This window comes from Physeter macrocephalus, chromosome 15, assembly GCF_002837175.3.
Source record: "Physeter macrocephalus isolate SW-GA chromosome 15, ASM283717v5, whole genome shotgun sequence".
Lineage (NCBI taxonomy): Eukaryota > Metazoa > Chordata > Mammalia > Artiodactyla > Physeteridae > Physeter > Physeter macrocephalus.
The window spans coordinates 76,702,299-76,722,591 of NC_041228.1; the positions used below are offsets into that span (position 1 = coordinate 76,702,299).

The 20,293-nt window shown below is 48.6% G+C and overlaps 1 protein-coding gene across 3 annotated transcripts in view; it reads right to left on the reverse strand.

The window, feature by feature from the left end:
- The window catches only part of LYN (LYN proto-oncogene, Src family tyrosine kinase), a 112,045-nt gene extending 96,621 nt beyond the window's left edge, over positions 1 to 15,424 (reverse strand). For 2 of the 3 annotated variants that reach the window (XM_028500235.2, XM_028500234.2), the window contains exon 1: positions 15,357 to 15,424. The gene's annotated coding sequence lies outside the window, so the exon portion shown is untranslated. Of the gene's footprint in view, positions 1 to 10,018; positions 10,174 to 15,356 lie in introns of those variants that run through there. The other variant, XM_055091017.1, reaches the window with a different exon arrangement.
- Between the last annotated feature and the right edge of the window lie 4,869 nt (positions 15,425 to 20,293).

A 20,293-nucleotide genomic window follows, 5' to 3' on the forward strand; every position in this document is an offset into this window, starting at 1 on the left:
ACTCAGCCATAAAAAGGAACGAAATTGGTTCATTTGTAGAGACGTGGATGGATCTAGAGACTGTCATACAGAATGAAGTAAGTCAGAAAGAGAAAAACAAATATCGTATATTAACGCATATATGTGGAACCTAGAAAAATGGTACAGATGAACTGGTTTGCAGGGCAGAAATAGAGACACAGATGTAGAGAACAAACGTATGGACACCAAGGGGGGAAAGCAGCTGGTTGGGGGGGTGTGGTGTGATGAATTGGGAGATTGGGATTGACATGTATACACTGATGTGTATAAAGTAGATGACTAATAAGAACCTGCTGTATAAAAAAATAAATTAAATAAGATTCAAAAATTCACAGAAAAAAGGATATTACCTTCCACATGCTATAATCATGATTTTTTAAAAATAACCTTTCAAGGTTAAATAAAACACATTAACCTGGGAGTCAAGCTGGCTTGCATCCCGTTTATTATCTCTAAGCCTTGGTTTCCTTATCAATACTAAGAATAACAATAAAACACCTTGTAAGGAATTGGTCACCTAACAGAGGACACACACTCAATAAATGAATGCTATTTTTATTATGTTTTCTGAAGAAGGTAATTATTGCCTGGTATGAAGGTCAAGCAAGTAATAACTGTGCAGGCGTCATTATAAGATTCTTCCGGGAATTCCTTGGTGGTCCAGTGGTTAGGACTCGGCGTTTTCACTGCCATGGCGCAAGTTCAATCCCTGGTTGGGGAACTAAGATCCTACAAGCCACGCAGCCAAAAAAAAAAAAAAAGGAAAGAAAGGAAGGAAGGGAGGAAGGAAGACGTTATGGAAAAACCCAAATGAACTTTTTCGCCAACCCAATAAGATTCTTCCAATTAAGAAAGAAATTGGAGACTTCCCTGGTGGCGCAGTGGTTAAGAATCTGCCTGCCGGGATTCAGGGAACACGGGTTCGAGCCCTGGTCCAGGAAGATCCCCCATGCCACGGAGCAACTAAGCCCGTGCGCCACAACTACTGAGCCTGCGCTCTAGAGCTCGCGCGAGCTAAAACTACTGAGCCCACGTGCCACAACTACTGAAGCCCGCGCGCCTAGAGCCCGTGCTCCGCAACAAGAGAAGCCACCGCAATGAGAAGCCCGCGCTCCGCAGCGAAGAGTAGCCCCCACTCGCCACAACTAGAGAAAGCCCGTGGGCAGCAACGAAGACCCAATGCAGACATAAATAAATAAACAAACAAATAAATATATAAAATTTTTTTTAAAAAAAAGGAAGAAAGACATTGGCTTTCCCTTCTGTACCAAACTAACCAGTCCTAGCTTCTTTTCTCCTTGAGCCTCAGACATCAGCCTCTGGTCTAAAGAAAGTGAGTTCAGTCTGGATCCTGAGGCTCATCATTATCTAGTCTTCAGTAAGTAAGACAGTCTAGATTTGGGGGCCTATGAGCCAGAAAGGTCCTTTAGCTCCCTGCAGAGCTCAGGCAGCATTGAAAAGTTAAGTCATCCTGGTGTGGTCCCTCCTTTGTCCATCGTTCATCCAAACATTCTTTCCCTTAGCGACACACGGTGCTTCTGAGCTTGGACAAACATTTCAAAATGCACTTAGGGCTCAAGTCCAAGTGCGCATCTAGGTTCAGACGACCACAGCCTTTGCAAAATCTTTTCAGTCATTTCCATATCGTTGCACAGAATAAGCTCCCTAAAGACTATGATGGCCAAAAACTGATTACTTGGGCAAAAAGAAAAGCAAATAGGAAATGTTTGTTAGGCCTCTATTATGTTTCAAGTACATCCACATAAATAATCACAGATGAACTTCAAAAGACCTTTTGTTATGAATCTTCACAGGACACATGGCCACAGGGAGATGTCGAGAAGTCAAGTGACCTGCCCAAGATTATACCTCCAACTGTGAGAACTCATACCTGCGAAGGTGGAGCCAGGTCATGTGACCGGGTCCGCTGTCTGTCATCCCCGTAGGACACTCCTCTCACAAAGAAGAGGAAGCACTGGCTCAAATGATCCCATTTCACTTGAGGCCTGTGAGAGCCCACAAGAGGCTACGGTCACGACTGTTCTCCAGGTGGGGAGCTGGGGCTCACAGACGCTGCTCCCGCAAAGTAAACTGGGGGTTAAGAGCAGTGCCATCACCCCCGGGCAGCAGGGCAAATGCCCACAGTTCACCCTGGGAATTTAAAACTCCGCTTTCCAGTATTCCCTCCCCAGTAACTTCCATCCAGGCTTAATAACACTGCCCTTTACTACCATCTTGGAAGATTCTGCTGGAGAGGACCTTTATTCATTTTTTTAAGTAGAAGAGCTAAAAGGGAATAACTCTACTACGAGCATCCTGCTCCTCAGGCATCTCAAGGTAACCGTGGAGCAACACAGTTACACAAGCTGCTGGACTGTTACCAACACACACCTCACCATCTCCAGCAGATGGGTAAGGAAGCCGGCTAAATTGCTTCCCCATCTTTTCTTTTTCTACTCTCAGCTGAGGAACGCACTTCTTCACTGGAAACCTGCCCTGCTCTGGCCAGTCCCCTTGCTAATCCGCCCCTCCCTCCATCCCCAGCTTCCCTCCTGGTTCCAATCTTCCGGATCATCCAACGGTGAAAACGCAGACAGCAAGCATCAGCAACTGTGGCCCGAGGAAGATGAACCTGGGGCTGGCACTGCAGGCAGTCAAACCATGGGCTCAGTGGCCCCCCTGGGGTGGGGTCATTCCCAGCCTTGACCTCTGGACCACACCTGTGACTTCTTCGCAGGAAGATGGGCACCTCCGTACTCTGCTGCCTGTGTGCGTTCTTCATATTTCATATGAAATAGAAAGTTATACTCCTCGTCCTACTTTAAAAAATATTTTAACTTCCTGAGCATATTGGAACAATTCGACCATTCAGAACTAATGGATGGGAGGGCAAGTCAAATGCATGCATATTCATGACCGGCAAGTATCCAAGAAATGTTTTCTGAATCACGAATAGATGAAGCATTACTTCATGGGCTAATGCATTCCGCAGGTCAAACGACAGCGCTCTCTCACCCCCAACAAAAATAAATGTCAAAACTACGAGAAGCAGAACAAACAGTCAGTCATAAGGGTACTGTGTTTCTTCGCATCAAAAAAGAGAGTCCCATTTTATGAAGACCATCATAACTGAATTCACAAAGCCAGTTGGTACTTTTAAATGTCTGTGTGTGCACTGGCTCTGTGTCACACAGCAGGATGTTTGATTACTTGTGGGTCACTGGAAACCACCCTTATCACACCCATGTTTCTAAATTTGCATTTATACATTTACTGAGCTATGCAGAGAGGGGCAGAAAAACAAGCTATGTATGGCGAGCGCCATCTAATTTTACTAACTAATGGTTGAATAAACAGGTATGTAAATAAGGCTCCGACCAAACCCAGTGTGAGAATTTTAGCAACTGAATAGCCAGGGTATAAAACCAGACCAGGGCTTGTCCTCCTCCCACTGAACTGCAGTCATTCAACACAGAGATGCCGATGCCGGCCAAACCCACAGCTTGAGAAGCTGTTCATCTGCCAAACCAAATGGCTTTGTACTGCTTTTCAATTTCTAACACTTTATTGTGAAAAAGCCAACACGGGAAACTCAACTAAAACTTGACGCAGGAATGTAGATGCCTTTGAGGAGAGAGAGTGAGGGGAAGTGCAACCGGACACGGTGTGTGTGAGCGTCGTCCTGCTTCTCCATCTGGGGGACGTTACACGAGGGTTTGCTCGGAGCTAGGCTTACCTATGTGTTTGTATTTTGCTACACGTACATTACACTTAAATTAAAAGAAAAAAACCACCTCTACACTGGGAAAGCGTAAAAAAAATCCTCCTCTTCTCACCTATGAGGAAGAACTCCATTAGAAATATTCTTTCCTATTATGTGGTTTGGAATTGGGGGTCCGTGGCTAGAAATAACAGAATTAGCAAATCAGAAAGCACCTTTCAGAGCCATCTAGTTCACCTTTTCTGAAAGGTCCTGCAAGAGAGTCGCTTAGCCTGTGCTTACAAACTTCTGACTTGTAATGGAGAAGGACCACTTCACACCCCAGCTGGGTCCCCTGCAGGCAGCTCTGATTGTTAGAAAGCTCCTCCTTACTCTCCTATCCCGATCCCTGCCTTGGTAAAAGTCTCCATTATAAACTCACACCACAGCCATTACAAAATCTTGGCAGCCATCGATCCACATGGCCCTGGATTAACGCAGAGTTAGAGACCCTGTCCCCTTCCCCGCGAACAACTGAGCACCAGTCAGCTAGCTAGGTGCCCCAGTCAGAACAAGGGCAACTCGGCAAACTCAGTGAAATGTCCTCCAGACCACCCTCATCTATTTGTACACATCTCTGCTTATCGAGAAACTTCTTAAAACTCATTTTTTAAATTGTAATAAAATACACAAAATGAAATTTATAGCTTAACCATCTTTAAGTGTACAATTAAGTACATTCATAACCTCATGCAACCATCACCATCCATCTCCAGAACTCTTTTCATCTTGCAGCACTGAAATTCCAGATCCATCGGACAACAACTACCATTCTCCTTCCCCCAGCCCCTGGCAACCACCATCCTACTTCCTGCCTCTATGAGTTTGATTTCTCTAAGTACCTCATATGGATGGAATCATACAATATTTGTCCTTTTATTTCTCTTAACATACTGTTCTCAAGGTTCATCCGTATTGTAGCTTGTGTCAGAATCTCCTTCCTTTTCAAGGCTGAATGATATTCCCTTGCATGTATAGACCACATTTTGTTTATCCGTTCATCTGTTGATGGATACTTGAGTTAGCTATTGTGAATAATGCTGCTATGAACATGGGTGTACAAATGTCTCTTCAGGACCCCACTTTCAATTTTGGGGGGGGGGTCTCTATGCAGAAGTGGAATTGTTGAATCAAAAGGAAATTCTGTGTTTAATTTTGGCAGGAACTGCCAGACTGTTTTCCACAGCATCTGCACCATTTTATTAATCCCACCAGTAGTGCAGAAGGGCTCCAATTTCTCCGCAGCTTCACCAACATTTGTTATTTTCTGGGTTTTGTTTCTGTGTTTGGTTTTCTGGTTAATTCCATAGTCTCCCTATCCTGTGCTCTAACCACTTACACACGGCCTTCCTTCTTACCAGAACTACTTGTTTCTGTGCACTGATTCAGATGCCCAGGGATTTTCCGAGCAAGGTGATGGTTACACCCACGACCACAGCAAGTTGGTTTGTCGGCCTCTGGTGTGTGAACAGCCCAGAGAGAAGAGAGCACGATCAACTCTTTAGGACAGGAAGTTCACACTTATTAAGGTTTATACCCACCACAATGACTAACACACAGTACTCAATAAATATACATTTCAAAAATCCACTGTGATTACAGAAGCCCAGTTATCAGCATTAATGCCACACCGGTCTGTGTGACTAGGAGAAACAAAGAGCAGACAACCACCTACTGTGTACATCACAAATTAGCAATCAGGATAACCTATACTGTCTTCCTTCCAATTTCCTGACTTTCACATAAGGCTTTTTCTTTCTTTATCCTTTAACCATATCTCACTTCCCTTCTCTCCTCCCTCCCCCACTCCTTTTCTGTTTGTATCTTAGGACCATCTATGGAGCATTATTTTTTTTACTGATTACCGTCCAACCCAAAGTACACCATTCATGAACCAATCACTGGCAAGAATAAGAGGCTTTGACCGATCAGGGCCACCCTGTAGACGGGGACGCAGAAAACGTCTGCAGAAACTTCAGCGGAGAAAATGGATCCTGATGTGATCTGGCTTCTGCTGGGAAGACAGGCAGAGTAATAGTGCTGGGTGGACAGGCCAACAGTCGTGTCCTACACATCCTGTACTTACACCCACAGTGGATGGATGTTCAGTCAATCTGACAGCGGCTGGCTTCAACTGTGCAAAAACAGTGCAGAACTAGAACTGACAAGCAGAAGCTACGGAAATAAAACACTGTAGCACGAGAGAAAAGCTTTCTAATATCCACAGCTGGACAAAAATGAAACGGGCTGCTTGGGCAACAGGAATGTCCCTGTCACGGTGCTTTTCACAATGCGACCTCCTTACCTGCGTTAGAATCACCTGGGACAGACCCTAACTTTTGAGACCCAGTGTTCAAGGGAAAGTGACTATGTGTGAGACACACTGACAAAAATCTCTTCCTTCTCTCAGAGTCTGTGCTTCTCATGCTTGATACTAAGGTAGACGGGTGATGTCAAGAGCCCGGTGGTTGACACTTGACGCCAGGGGGAACACGTCATTTGTTAAATTGGGCTGTACTGGGCTGCCTTAGTTGAAGACATTAACTACAGCAATAAGGTAACATTTGAGTCATTTACCAAAACGTCCAGAAATTTTTTTTCTACCAGACTCTGGAAAGGTTATCCACTGGTAAAGGAATTTATGGCAAATGAGAATTAAATCCTCATTTAGCGGTTATCTTCATTTATTTAAAGCTTTTAAAATAACTGAAAACCATAAAGTAAAATATACGCAGGCAGTTATGAAATTCAACTTGTGGAATTTTCTTTTTTAAATAGATTTGGCATCGTTAAATTTGAAACAACTGGAAAAGTCAATATGGTCCAGAGAGACAAAAACTAACTCTTTCGGTGCATGTTTGATTATCCTGATGACCATAAACTGTATATTAGAAATTTCTTTGAAGCAGGGACGGCATCCACTACCCCCATGTCACTCCTCAGCCTATGAAGTCTCTTGTTCTTTAAGGATGCCTCCCTTTAAAGCCTCCGACTGGTGAATGCCTTCTCCCCCTCTCCTACACAGCTCAAGCACCGTCCCCTCACTGTCACCAAGAGCCCTGTCCTTCTGTCTGCAGAGCACTCTGTACGTACACGTCTAGGGCAGCGCTGAGCAGACTCTGAAAACCACATTTATGCCCCCATGTCCCACTCCTGAGGGCATCTTTGGATGCAGAGGCCATCCTGCTCACCCCTGCAGCCTCCGGCAATTCCTGGTACCTCAGGCAGGTCAGAAGTTCAGTTGACCCGCGACAGCGCAGGCGCCAGCCCGGGGCAAACACCGTGCTGGGAAGGATGGCCTACGACAGACGCCCCCGCTAGACTCTGAACTTTACAGACGCGGAGACAGCGTCTAAGCCTTGTACTATTATGTGCCGGCTGTGTGCCAGAAACAGTGTCAGAGATTTTACAGATTCACTCTGCTAATCCCCACCACACACCTGAGAAGCAGGTGTGGTACTGTTATCATCATTTTATAAATGAAGAAATGGTGAGAATAAGTCACAAGTGTTGGAGCGCAGATTGGGCTCAGGTCTGTCTGACTTGGAAGTCCGTCTTCTTTCCACCATATGACATGCCATCTTTTCTCAAGGTTAAAATGAATAATCCCTCGCAGGCACTGAATACATCAGCTATTCAACATGCCACGTCCGACTGCGCAAGGGCGTTCCTCGCATAATTGCCAAATTGTGCCATTTTGTCCAACCGTCGCCATGCCTAACTATGGTGATGCTTTTAATACACTAATTTGTACGTGGTAAGAACAATGCCAACACCGAGCTGCCGCCGTACGATAAATAGTCTCCATTTAAATCAAACGGAAAATACCGATAACCCCACAGAAACTTAGACCTCAACTCCAAACTTATTTCTTCAGCAGTGTTGCCTCATCAGGAAGATTCCGATAAATGTCTGGGCAAGCTCATCACCATCCGGGACAGTCATCAAGTTCCTAGTCGCTACCGACTACAAATGATGTAGTCTGATGTCATGTAACGTAGCAATAAATGTTACTTTCTGGCCCCAGATTAATCTCTGTGGAAGTCCCCGTTCCTCCCCCGGGTTAATCATCCTCCTAGTGGGAGCACACAATGAGCGTCTCCGTGTCTCTTCATTTTTTGGCGACATCACCAATACTTGATTATGGAAGAGTGTAGGCAAGAAGTTGATTGTGATGGGAAAAAAAACGGCTGCCCGCAAAAAGGCTCCACCGTTCACCTCCGTCTACACAGTGCAATCCAACGCTGAGTCCTGGGGACAAGGGTCCCCGGCGCCTGCGCGAACAGCCCCACCCCTGCCTGGCCCAGGGACGCTGCACGAACCAGTCTCTTCTCCCCCGGCCCCCCGCGGCCCCTTCTCCCCTGCGGGGTTTCCTCCCGATGCTGGGCCTGACTCATGGTAGGTTCTCAAGAAACTCAGTCCTAAATATAAGTGGACGCTTCTTTAGGAAAATATCCTGTCTGCTTACGACGTTTGCAACGCTTGAGCTCCTCCAGGGTCGGGTCTGCCTGCAATGATATCCACACAGCCATCATAAGGGCTACTTTTGCCCCAAAGTTTCCTGATGGTTCCAACTCCCCTCTGCCGCCACGCTGGCTTATTACACGCCATCGCCCATTACACCGCTGTCCTAAAATCATATAAGTCACGCTCTTTGTAACAAAATGGAGACCTACAGAAAAGAAAAATCAGCGTTCGCCCATCACCCAGAAATAATCAGTACTGAAAACTTTAGTATAAGACAATTACTGACGTGCATAGCTTATAATTAGGCATCACACAGAAATATTTTAGTTCAGAAATGGTCATATATATTACGTCTCAGCTTGTGTTCGGCTTTTTAAAAGCATCTTTCATATCGGTAAGTATAATTTAATTCTATTTTTAAAGACATTTGCAAGGTATACCATTCATTGTATGGATGTATCTTAATTTATGTTTGTGTAATAAACCCCCTTACCGGACTGGAGCTTGTGGAATTGCTGGGACCACCTCTGTGCATTTTATTTTATTTACTTACTTATTTATTTTTGGCCACCCCACTTGCGGGATCCTAGTTCCCCGACCAGGGATTGAACCCGGGCCGCAGCAGTGAAAGCCGAGCCCTAACCACTGGGCCGCCAGGGAAGTCCCACCTCTGTACATTTTAAACTGCCCCATCCCACCAAGCTGGCCTCAGAGGACTGCCTGGGGTCAGACTCCCCCAGCAAGCTGGCAGGAGGGGCTTCTCACCAAAGGTTCTTTTCTTTCTTTTTCTTTTTTTTTGGCATACAGATGGATGCGCATTTGGGCCCAAGGTAAAGTGTGAAGTTTCTTGCTATGGATCAAGGTTAATAAGTCTGAAAGTCACTCATCTATCCCAAATGTTTAACAAGAGGCTATAGCTTGAGTAATTTTAGAAATAGCACCGAACATTATGGTTAGGATTAAGAAATTATTATAATGCCTGAACATTAAAAGATTTCAAAACGTCCACTCAGAGTTTTGGAACAGTTTCCATGATGCAGAATTTCAAAACGTCCACCTTTCTGTGGCTGAAAACTCCAGCATGGCCGCCGCGGGGCTCTGCCCGAAGAGGCTCCACCCTGAGGGCTAGGCTCATTCTTTTTCTCCCTCCCCTCCCCTCCCCCTCGCCCCCCAAGGAGCCCGAACCCGCAAGAAAAAGCAGCGCGGGGTGGTGCCGAAGGCCAGGGCATCGCTTCCGGCCGGCCTCCTCCTCCCGCGGGCCTCCGTGCGCAGCTTCCCCGTGGAAAGCAGAAGTGGGCCTCCCTCTCCAGATGGCCTCTCTGGACCAGCTTCCCCCCGCCCCCGGGGGTTAACATTCACCGGGCGACCAGAGCCACCCCGAAGGCCCGAACCCGGGGTTTGGGGCGGGGGGACGCCCCTGACCCGGCTGGAGGCGGAACGCGCCCACACCCATCTCGCCCGCCTCACCGTGGACCCTCACCAGCGCCGAAGAGTCACTAGGGCTCCCCGCCCGGGCGCGACACAGGGGAGACACGCTGGGCCCACAGAGACGGCCGAGAACCGGCGAGTGGGGGGCGAAGAGCTTCCAACCAGCATGGCTCGGGGTCAGTAAAGGGAGTGCCCTCAGGTGCTCACAGAGGCGGGGCGCGTGCGCAGGCCCAGCAATACCTGACTTTGTCTCAAGTGTGAACTGGGAAACGGAAATGAGACACACCTGAAGACCCCCTGAGCCTCATGATGAAGACTTCTCCCCTGTGTCCGACAACTCACCAAGAGCAGACAGAGCTCCCGGCCTTGAGAAACGCCCACTCCGATGGACTCTATTACTGTATATCCGTTCGTAGTCACTGTACGGAACATCACTTATACATCTTAGCGTGATGAAGAATGAACACAGTTACACCGAGAGCAACCAATAACCGTCAACTGCTAGCAACTCATGACTGGAAGGCTCTGTAGAATAGTGGGCAAAGAGTTGAAGAGGGGAGTTAGAGAAGAGAGACTGGAAACACACTGAGGTTAATAAAATGCAAATAAAGCACAGGGAACTAACCAACACTTTGGAAGAGTTCTTTACAAATGGACACTATATCTTGATTATAAATACAACTTTCACGAAATAGCTTGGCAGCACATAAGAAATGTTGATGCTTAAGTCAGTACTAAGGGAAAGTAAAGTTCAGGACAAGATTGAAGAAGAAGCCCAAGAATGAAGAACCAAGGCTGTAACAGGCCCCTGCAACCTGTTAGCATGGATGAGCCTTTTAAACACATCGTCCCCAGGAATTCCTGAAACTTGCTCTTCTAAATTACAAGGGAGCCCTTCCAGCCAACGGAAGCCAAGGAGATCTAAAATAAGGTTCAAGTCTTTAAACTGGCCTGTTCCAAAAATTCAAATCCCTCAATGGGCAGATTTCCCTACTATTTTCTACACTTGGGCTTCTCCCCCAAATGGGAACTTACTCAAAATAAATGTCAGAAATGATGAGAGAGTGAACTCAAAGTTTCACAACTTAAGTATCAGGAAACCAGACAGCTGTAAGAAATCTTTCAGTACTTCTGACCAACTTCCTCTTCTCTGTCCTGCTCTTCATCAATCTTAAAAGACGGGAGGGAATGTCTATCTAGTGTAGGAGTGTGGGCGTAGGACAAGCCTTGTTTATAGCAGGTACCCAGGAAACGGGCAGTGTGTCTCCATGTGCACCCCGCGGGCCCCGTCTCCTTACTTTATATTTTGCCCTCGAGTGACAACTCTCCCTATTATAACAACCACACAAGGAGGCTCGTAGGGTTTATAAAGAGGCTGAAGGGAATCCCTTTACAAAGTATTACTTGGGTACTTCTAGAGTGACCAGTAGCACTGGAGAGCCCCCAAGGCAGTCACTAGAGCTGCTCTGACAGCAGCCGGGATAGGTGTCACCTAGGCAGCTATCAGAGCTCCCCCAGCCCCAAGCAGGAAACCGAGCTGAAAGGCACAGGAACTCAGCTCCACAGTAGAGCCTAAGTACCCTGCGTGCCGGTACACCTGTTCATCTGCTCTGACAGCCCCTTAGTTCAGACAATTTCCGAGTGATAGAAGAAAATTACCTTGTGATTCTGTCTTAAACATGTTTATTAAATGATAAGTTAATTTCTTTACTTCTAAGTAGTTGAGTACCTACTACAGGTCCAAAGGCAGAAAAGTGGGGAAAACTCTAGAGTTGGAGCCAGAAAACATACCTACTATGCCCAGCCACTTAACCAGGCTTGTGACCTTGGATATGTCTAAACTCTTTTTTTTTTTTTTTTTTTTGGTATCTGTCCCTGCCTACCCTCGGGGGTCATGAGAGGTTCAAATGAAATCACAGTTCAGAAGGCTTCAGAGCCCTGGATAAGCAAAAGGTATCAGCACCATCATTGCCAGCAAGAGCCCAGGAAAGGTACGAGGCTGTCTCTGCCATAAGTATGTCACTGATCAATGCCCCAACTAACGCCTGTGATGACCTTTCATTGTCAACACTGTCCATGCCTGAGGACACAGAGGTCACTGAGATCAGCAGTGTGAGTGGGCTGTCACAGTGTTCCATGATGGCGACATATATTCCTATTTATACAAATTTTAAATTAATATGGGTTTATGGATAATATGGTCCCACATTTTTGTGTTTTTTTTAAATAAATTTATTTATTTATTTATTTTTATTTTTGGTTACGTTGGGTCTTTGTTGCTGTGCGTGGGCTTTCTCTGGTGGCTGCAAGCGGGGGCTACTCTGTTGCGGTGCGCAGGCTTCTCATCGTGGTGGCTTCTCTTGTTGCGGAGCATGGGCTCTAGGTGCGCGGGCTCAGTAGTTGTGGCACGTGGGCTCAGTAGTTGTGGCGTGCGGGCTTAGTTGCTCCGCGGCATGTGGGATCTTCCCGGGCCAGGGCTCGAACCCGTGTCCCTTGCGTTGGCAGGTGGATCCTTAACCACTGCGCCACCAGGGAAGCCCGATAATATGGTTTAATATTGTTAAGTTACAAGTCCATATATTCATTTTAACCAGCTGGCATCTCAAATGTTTCAGTGGTTTATTTTTGAATACAAATATAATGGAACTAAAAGGCTTTGGAAATCATTGACTCACAACCCCACTGGATCACTTTTCTGCTAAGAGAATGCCATGGGTGGGGATGGGACACAGATATCACAAGTTCTCTCCAAAAGTGTCCAATACCGCTGATTGTAAGATAAAATGCATCTTTTGGGGCAACATCTTACCCAGATGTAGTCTTTGCAAGCTACCTCTTATCACTCCAAATCAAGACTTCTCTCCCAGTGATACACCACAGAAACCAGTCCTGAGTGGAAATGCCCACTTAGAACACTAGCACTGGGATAACCTGACAGTCAAAAAAGTTCCTCAAATCCCCGTTTTAGAATCCAGGACAGAGAGGACCAGTGAGCTACAGATGCCTTAGGGGCCAGCCTGTTCTTCGGCCTTGCACAGGGCCAGGCTCGGAGCAGACTTTCCTTCCTTCCTCCAAGCAGTCTCGACCACGTGACAGGCACCAGGGCTAGCATTTTGGACAAGACTGACAAAGCTGTTTTCACAGAGATTTCACTGTAGTGGTGAATGCAGACTATACACATATGGGCAAATCATAATATAACTCTAGTTACTGCTGTGAAGGAAATACTGGAGGAATAAATGGCCCAAGTAATTGATCCCAAATCACAGCTGTGATAAATGGTGGAAGAGACCCAAACTCAGGTTTCCTGGCTTCTTTACATCAGCTGCCCTCTGTCCTTCACTCAGGAAGAGGGTTTTCCCATTCTGCATCCAAAGAGGCCCAGCCGATATATGTATACATATAGCTGATTCACTTTGCTGTACAGTAGAAACTAACACACCATTGTAAAGCGATTATACTCCAATAAAGATGTAAAAAAAACAAAACAAAAAACAAAGAGGCCCAGTCACCAAAAGCCCCTTGTGATCAAATTAAACTTCTTCAAGCCTCAAAACGGCTTGACTTCCTTATTTCCAAATGAGAATCAAGAGCTACCTCAATCCTACCCTTTTCCAGCAGAGCTTACCTTATCAGGAAGTACTTATGAGGACTCAGCAAGCTCCCGTATTCTCTCAGCGCATATTCCCCTCCGCACAGCTTTAGATGGTGCTGGCCAGAGAGAACGCCCCTGCCCTCCTGAACCCTACAGCCGGCTGCGGGTAGCCAAGAAATCAAAAGCAAGTCAAACCTCCTCAGTGGCTAGTGCTTAGCGTGAGTCAGACTCCGGGGCGCTGCTTCGGGACAGCATGTCTCCGGTGTATTGATTTTGCAGATTTATTAGTAAGGTCAGGTGGCTAAATCTGACAAGTAGGTTTAGGTGTAAAACCCATCAAATTGCAAAGAACCAGGGAGCCTCGCTGTTATGGACATAATTATTCGCAATACTAACAGCACCGTTTATGGAATGCCTAGTATGTGCTTGGGGCTTTACGTGCAATAAATAGTTCAGAAGGTAGGTGTGTTCTCCTAAAGATGAGGAAACCCAAACCGAGAATTTCAATAATAGGCCCAAGTTCACACTCAGCTAGGAAACTGCGAAACCCGGGTTGAACTCGAGTTTTTGAGATAGCAAAGAAGTTGGGGTAATTCAGACACACACACACACACACACCACACACACCCCCCCCGGGTTTTCCCATTCTGCATCCAAAGAGGCCCAGCCGATATATGTATACATATAGCTGATTCACTTTGCTGTACAGTAGAAACTAACACACCATTGTAAAGCGATTATACTCCAATAAAGATGTAAAAAAAACAAAACAAAAAACAAAGAGGCCCAGTCACCAAAAGCCCCTTGTGATCAAATTAAACTTCTTCAAGCCTCAAAACGGCTTGACTTCCTTATTTCCAAATGAGAATCAAGAGCTACCTCAATCCTACCCTTTTCCAGCAGAGCTTACCTTATCAGGAAGTACTTATGAGGACTCAGCAAGCTCCCGTATTCTCTCAGCGCATATTCCCCTCCGCACAGCTTTAGATGGTGCTGGCCAGAGAGAACGCCCCTGCCCTCCTGAACCCTACAGCCGGCTGCGGGTAGCCAAGAAATCAAAAGCAAGTCAAACCTCCTCAGTGGCTAGTGCTTAGCGTGAGTCAGACTCCGGGGCGCTGCTTCGGGACAGCATGTCTCCGGTGTATTGATTTTGCAGATTTATTAGTAAGGTCAGGTGGCTAAATCTGACAAGTAGGTTTAGGTGTAAAACCCATCAAATTGCAAAGAACCAGGGAGCCTCGCTGTTATGGACATAATTATTCGCAATACTAACAGCACCGTTTATGGAATGCCTAGTATGTGCTTGGGGCTTTACGTGCAATAAATAGTTCAGAAGGTAGGTGTGTTCTCCTAAAGATGAGGAAACCCAAACCGAGAATTTCAATAATAGGCCCAAGTTCACACTCAGCTAGGAAACTGCGAAACCCGGGTTGAACTCGAGTTTTTGAGATAGCAAAGAAGTTGGGGTAATTCAGACACACACACACACACACACCACACACACCCCCCCCACACACACACACACACACACGCCGGAGATAACGCAGGAAAGTGAGAACTGACGTTCACACCCTTCCCCCAAGGCGAAGGAAAGGCAACCCCTGAATTCTTAAAATAACTCTCGCTTCCTCTCGGCCGCCGGGGGCTCGGGACCGCCGCCCCGCAGGCCGGGAGGCGCCGGGCTCCGCGGGAGGGGGCGCACCGCCCCCGCCGCCACGCCCGGACGTCACGCTCCCGCCGGGCCACCGGGGAGGGCGCCGCCCGCCGGCCTCGGAGGGCGGCCGGGCCGGGCCGCATCGCTCACCTCGGGGACCCGGGGCCCGGAGGGGACGCCGGACCGTGCCAGCGAGGAGCCCCGCGGGACCTGCGCCGCGCGCGCGCACGCCGCGTGGACAGGGGCTTCCCCGCCGCGCAGGGAGCGGCCCGCGCGGGGACAGCATCCGGCCCTCGGGGCGGCGCCGTGGGGACCCGCGGTGCGCCCGCCCCCGCCCGCAGCCCGCGCCCCGGCCCCGCGCCCCGCGCCGAGAGACACCTGCGGAGCCGCCCGCCCCGGCCCCCCGCCCCCGGCTCCCGCCCGCGGCTCACCAGCTCCGGGTGCGAGTCGCGCGGCGGCGGCGGCGGCGGCACTCCACGGTGGCCGGGGGTCCGAGCGGGGGCCGCGACGGGGCGGGGCGGGGGGCGCGCGGCTCGGGGTGCGGGCTCTGGCCCGGGGTGGCGCGGCCGCCCCGCCTGCCGCGGGCTGGAGGCTGCGGCGCGTCCGGCCCCGAGGCGCCACGGCCGGGAGCGAGCGGCGGCGGCCCGGAGCGGCGGCGGAGGAACTGGCCGTCGCCGAGCTCGGCCGGGAGGTCCCAGCTACTTCCTGGTGCTCGGATTTGCATACCGCGCCTGGAGGGCGGGGAAGTGACCGTTTGGCCCCTGCCCAGGGTTTGGGGCTTTGGCGTGGCCGTCGCGCCGAGCTTTGAAGGCAAAGAAACCTGCGTCCCAGCCCGCAGCTCCGGAGCGTGGAGCCGCCCCGGGCCCGACCTCCTCCGGCGGAGGCGGACAGAAGCATCTTCCAGGAGACCCTCTGGCGCCTGGCGTCCTGGCACAGCGACGGAACCCCTCGCGTCTCCTTTCCTTCCCTTCCGACCTACTCGCTAGAGTGTTAGGAAGCGGGGTGCCCCTGGCAGCAGAGGGGCGCGCTCTGCTCCCCCGACGTTTGGAGTTCTCTAGAGAGAGGATGCCCAGGGTCTCCTTGAGTTCTTAACCGGTAGAGTCGCTCCTTGAGGGTGTACACGGGGGTGTTCAGGGCGTTGATAGGGGTGGGGGGTGGTCGTGGACTTAAATGGCCTGGCGGTTGCTCAGTTCCTCAAAACTTCAATCTCCTCGCGGAAAAATGGAGACAGGGTACTGGGAGCATGTAAAGGGCTCGCCCTGTGCCTGGCACACCTTCATCCCCGCGTGTAGCACGGTGATTGGCGCACAGCAGGTGCCTGACCGTTGTTTGTCGAAAGAATGACTGCATCTTCAAGCTCACGGTCCAATTCAGTAAATGCCACGTACAGACCCAAGGTAGATTATCAGTCTTGTTCTAAGCAAGATTCCGCTCGCTGGGATCTCAGCGTTGCACTGCAGGGTAGCATTTACCAGGAAATAAACAGCTCCCTGTAGGAGATTTGGACTTTGTGCTAATAGCAGACACCTACATAGGGCCTATTGGGTGCCAGACACGGCGCCAAGCTCGTGAGACCGATGACCTTTTATTAACAATGTTGTTGAGAGGCCGGCCCACCTGAGGCTACAGCCATAGTCCAGCAGTCCAGTCTGCCGTCTTATAACATGACCCAGGGAGCAGTCATTTATCACTGGTAACAGAGGAAACGGTCTGCAGACTAGTGCCTTAACCAACAACAACAAAGTAGGATGGTTTCTACCTGTGATGATCACTGGTGTGTAGTTGGTTAGTTTCCTGTTGAAGAGGAGGGATTGGGTTACCTGTTGGAAAGTGTTGATCATGTCTTGGATCCTATGGAATAATTCAGTACCTGAGGGCCCGTTTCCTGGACTTCTCTTCAGAATGACCTCTTCAATATCTTGGCCTTAATTTAAAATATCTCCTATTACCAATGAGTCCTTGAGGTCCTGGCTAAAGGCGTCTGGCAAGTAAGAATGGAACACAGAATGTTTGGTGTTGGCTAATCCATCTGGAAGGTCCTGCCAGTGTTTATGGTGAAAGGGCTCTTGGATCAATAAACAGAACAGCAGCAGGCAGAGCTGGGCTGGCATCAAGCTCCACCACTTCTTTTTTTGTGTAATAAAAGAAAGGATCTCCAAAAGAGATCCCCAGGAGTATTATTTATTTATGTCGTTTTAATTTTATTTTTTATTGAATGAAATTTCCTTTAAATTCTGCAGTGCTTTACAATTTTCGAAAGTTTCACACACGATTTTTTCTAATCCCTTAATAATCCCTTTTGCTTTTTAAATCCCCTACCCCTAAATTACCCCTCCCCAAGCTCCACCCCTTCTATTTATTTATCCATCCATCCATTCATTCATTCATTTGGCTGCACCAGGTCTTAGTTGTGGCACGCGGGATCTTTTAGTTGCAGCATGCAGGATCTTAGTTGAGGCACTCACCATCTAGTTCCCTGACCAGGAATTCAACCCGGGCCCCCTGCATTGGGAGCATGGAGTCTTAACCACTGGACCACCCGGGAAGTCCCAGCATTGCTTTTTGTATTCCTCTCTCTCCTCCTGTCACTCTCAAAAGTTCGGTTAGGTGCTTTGAAATACCTCATTAGTACTACTGATCCGTTCATTGCTTGATGGGAGGAGTTGTCTCGACAGATTCTCTCCTGAGAACTGATCACAGAATGGAATGATCAGAGGGAGCTGCAAATCGGCAAAGACCCCTTAACGGGCAAGTGGGCTTCTGAAGGAGATGAGGGCTGTGACTGGGGGGGTGGCAGGGAGACACAGGAGAAGTAGTGGAAATGGCATCGGCTAGGTATAGTCGATCCTCATATTTTTCAGATCCCATGCTTGCAAACTCACCTACTCATTAACATTTACTTGTAACCCCAAAGTCCGTATACAGGCAGCGCTTTCACAGTCGTTGGTGGACCTGAGCACAGCAGTGAGCGTTTTGAGTCGCCTGACTCACGTAATCCCCAGCTGAGGTCAGCAAGTGTTTCTCTGCCCTCTCCTTTTAGCTCTCGTTGTACAAACAGGAGCCCTTATGTGATCTGCTTAGTGCAACTTCTTTGCATTTTTGTGCCTTTTGTTGGTGAGTTCACTATTTAAAATAGCCCTGAGGGGGGCTTCCCTGGTGGCGCAGTGGTTGGGAGTCCACCTGCCGATGCAGGGGACACGGGTTCGTGCCCCGGTCCGGGAGGATCCCACGTGCCGCGGAGCGGCTGGGCCCGTGAGCCGTGGCCGCTGAGCCTGCGCGTCCGGAGCCTGTGCTCCGCAACGAGAGAGGCCGCGACGGTGAGAGGCCCGCGTACCTCAAAAAAAATAAATAAAATAAAATAAAATAAAATAACCCTGAGCATAGCGCTAAAGTGCTGTCTGGTGCCCAGAGCACAAGAAGGCTGTAATGTGCTTTCATGGAGGGAACAAGGTAGCAGGTGAGCTGCCTTCGGACGTGACTTGTGCTGTTGGCTGTGAGTTCAGTGTCACTGAGTCAACAATATACGTTACATAAGGTGTCTTTAAACAGAGACACATAAAACAAGGTTATCTATCAATCAACTGATGAAAATGTGGCAGCCAGAGGCTCCCAGCCGCCTAACCCTGTATTCCTCCTAGGAACGGTGGCTCAGTATTCGCTAATTCATTATTCGTGGCGACCGTCTAGACCAAGACTCCCGCGAATAATGAGAACTTACTGTAGGTAGGAACAGCCCATCACTCCGTGGGAGGAAAAAGAAAGGCCTGACCTCAAGGAGATTCTCCTGCGTCACGACCTTCAACTTCCCACTCCTGATCACGGCACTTACAGCCGAGACTGGTCATCTCTGTACACACTTTCATGTCAGCCCACCTACCTCGCCATCTGACCTGCAGCCCACCCGCTGCCATCTTGTGGGCTGTCCCCAGGGCCCCTCTGGAGCTGCCCTCCAGGGGTTCAGGCTCCTCAGTACAACTCAGGGACTCTTATGGCTCGTCTGCGGAAGCCCCCAGGTTGGTTTTGCGGGGAGGGGCAGAGCGGAGGCTAAGACTCTCCGTCTGACCCTTGCAAACGTGGCCACAGACCTGAGCGTATGATGCAGAACAGTGGTGCTCAAGTTGGCGGCACCTGAGAATCACCAGCCCAGGCCCTTCCCAGGTCTTTATTTATTTTTTAAAATTTATTTATTTTTGGCGGCCGTGCCCGGCATGTGGGATCTTAGTTCCCCAAGCAGGGATCGAACCTGTGCCCCCTGCAGCGGAAGCTCGGAGCCCTAACCACTGGACCGCCAGGGAATTCCCTTCCCAGGTCTTTAAACTAAAGTCTTGGGGGTGGGATTCGGGGTCCCAATCATCAGAGACTTTCAGAGACTTCAAATCTCCCCAGATTGTACCAGCGAGCAGCCAAGATGGGGAGCCACTGGGAAAGCCCCCCCCAGCCAGACATCCTGGGAGAATTTGGGACAAATCCGCCAGACAGATGGATTCCTGCTTCTCAGCAGTGTTCCTAGTAAAACACGCTGGAGAGCCTTTCATCTGACGCACTTGGCACTGATGAATCAAACGAGTCGTTTGAAGTGGGGACATCATAAAAATGATGTAAATGTCCCTTAAACATTTTGCTTGAACTTCAACCTAAAGTACATTCATTCAGGGAATTCCCTTGCGGTCCAGTGGTTAGGACTCCGTGCTTCCACCTCGGGGGGCATGGGTTCGATCCCTGGTTGGGGAACTAAGATCCTGCAAGCCATGCGGCCAAAAAATAAACAAATTAATTAAATTAAATTAATAAAGTATATCATTCACCCCCAATTTCTCATCTCACAGCAGGGCATTTCCAGATTCACCTTGCTGAGGTGGCGGGAGCTGGAATTGAACCCCATTCTGTCTGACTGACATCAAAGCCCAGCTCGGACCCTTAGATGGCAAGGCTGCCTACGAAGTTCAGGCTTCTCAGCCTGAAACACCCGAGACACAGCACAGTGCGCCCGGAAGCAAACGGAGAAGTTGAGGTCGAGCCTTCTCCATTCCTTGACATTAATAAAGGAAGACCCAAGCTAGCTGAACAAGAAATTATTAAAACTGAGACAAACAGTAAAAGTAGTATCACCAATAACTTAACTGGGATCGGAATCTTATGAAATTCACAATAACGTTAATTTGTTACTCAGTGATACAAAAGATTGTTCTACATGGTAATGAGACCAAAAGAGTCAGCTGTGCATAAGAAATTCTCTCTTTGGAATACTACTCGGCCATAAGAAAGAATGAAATACTGCCATTTGCAGCAACATGGATGGACCTAGAGATGACCATACTAAGTGAAGTAAGCGAGAGAAAGACAAATATCATATGATATCATTTATATG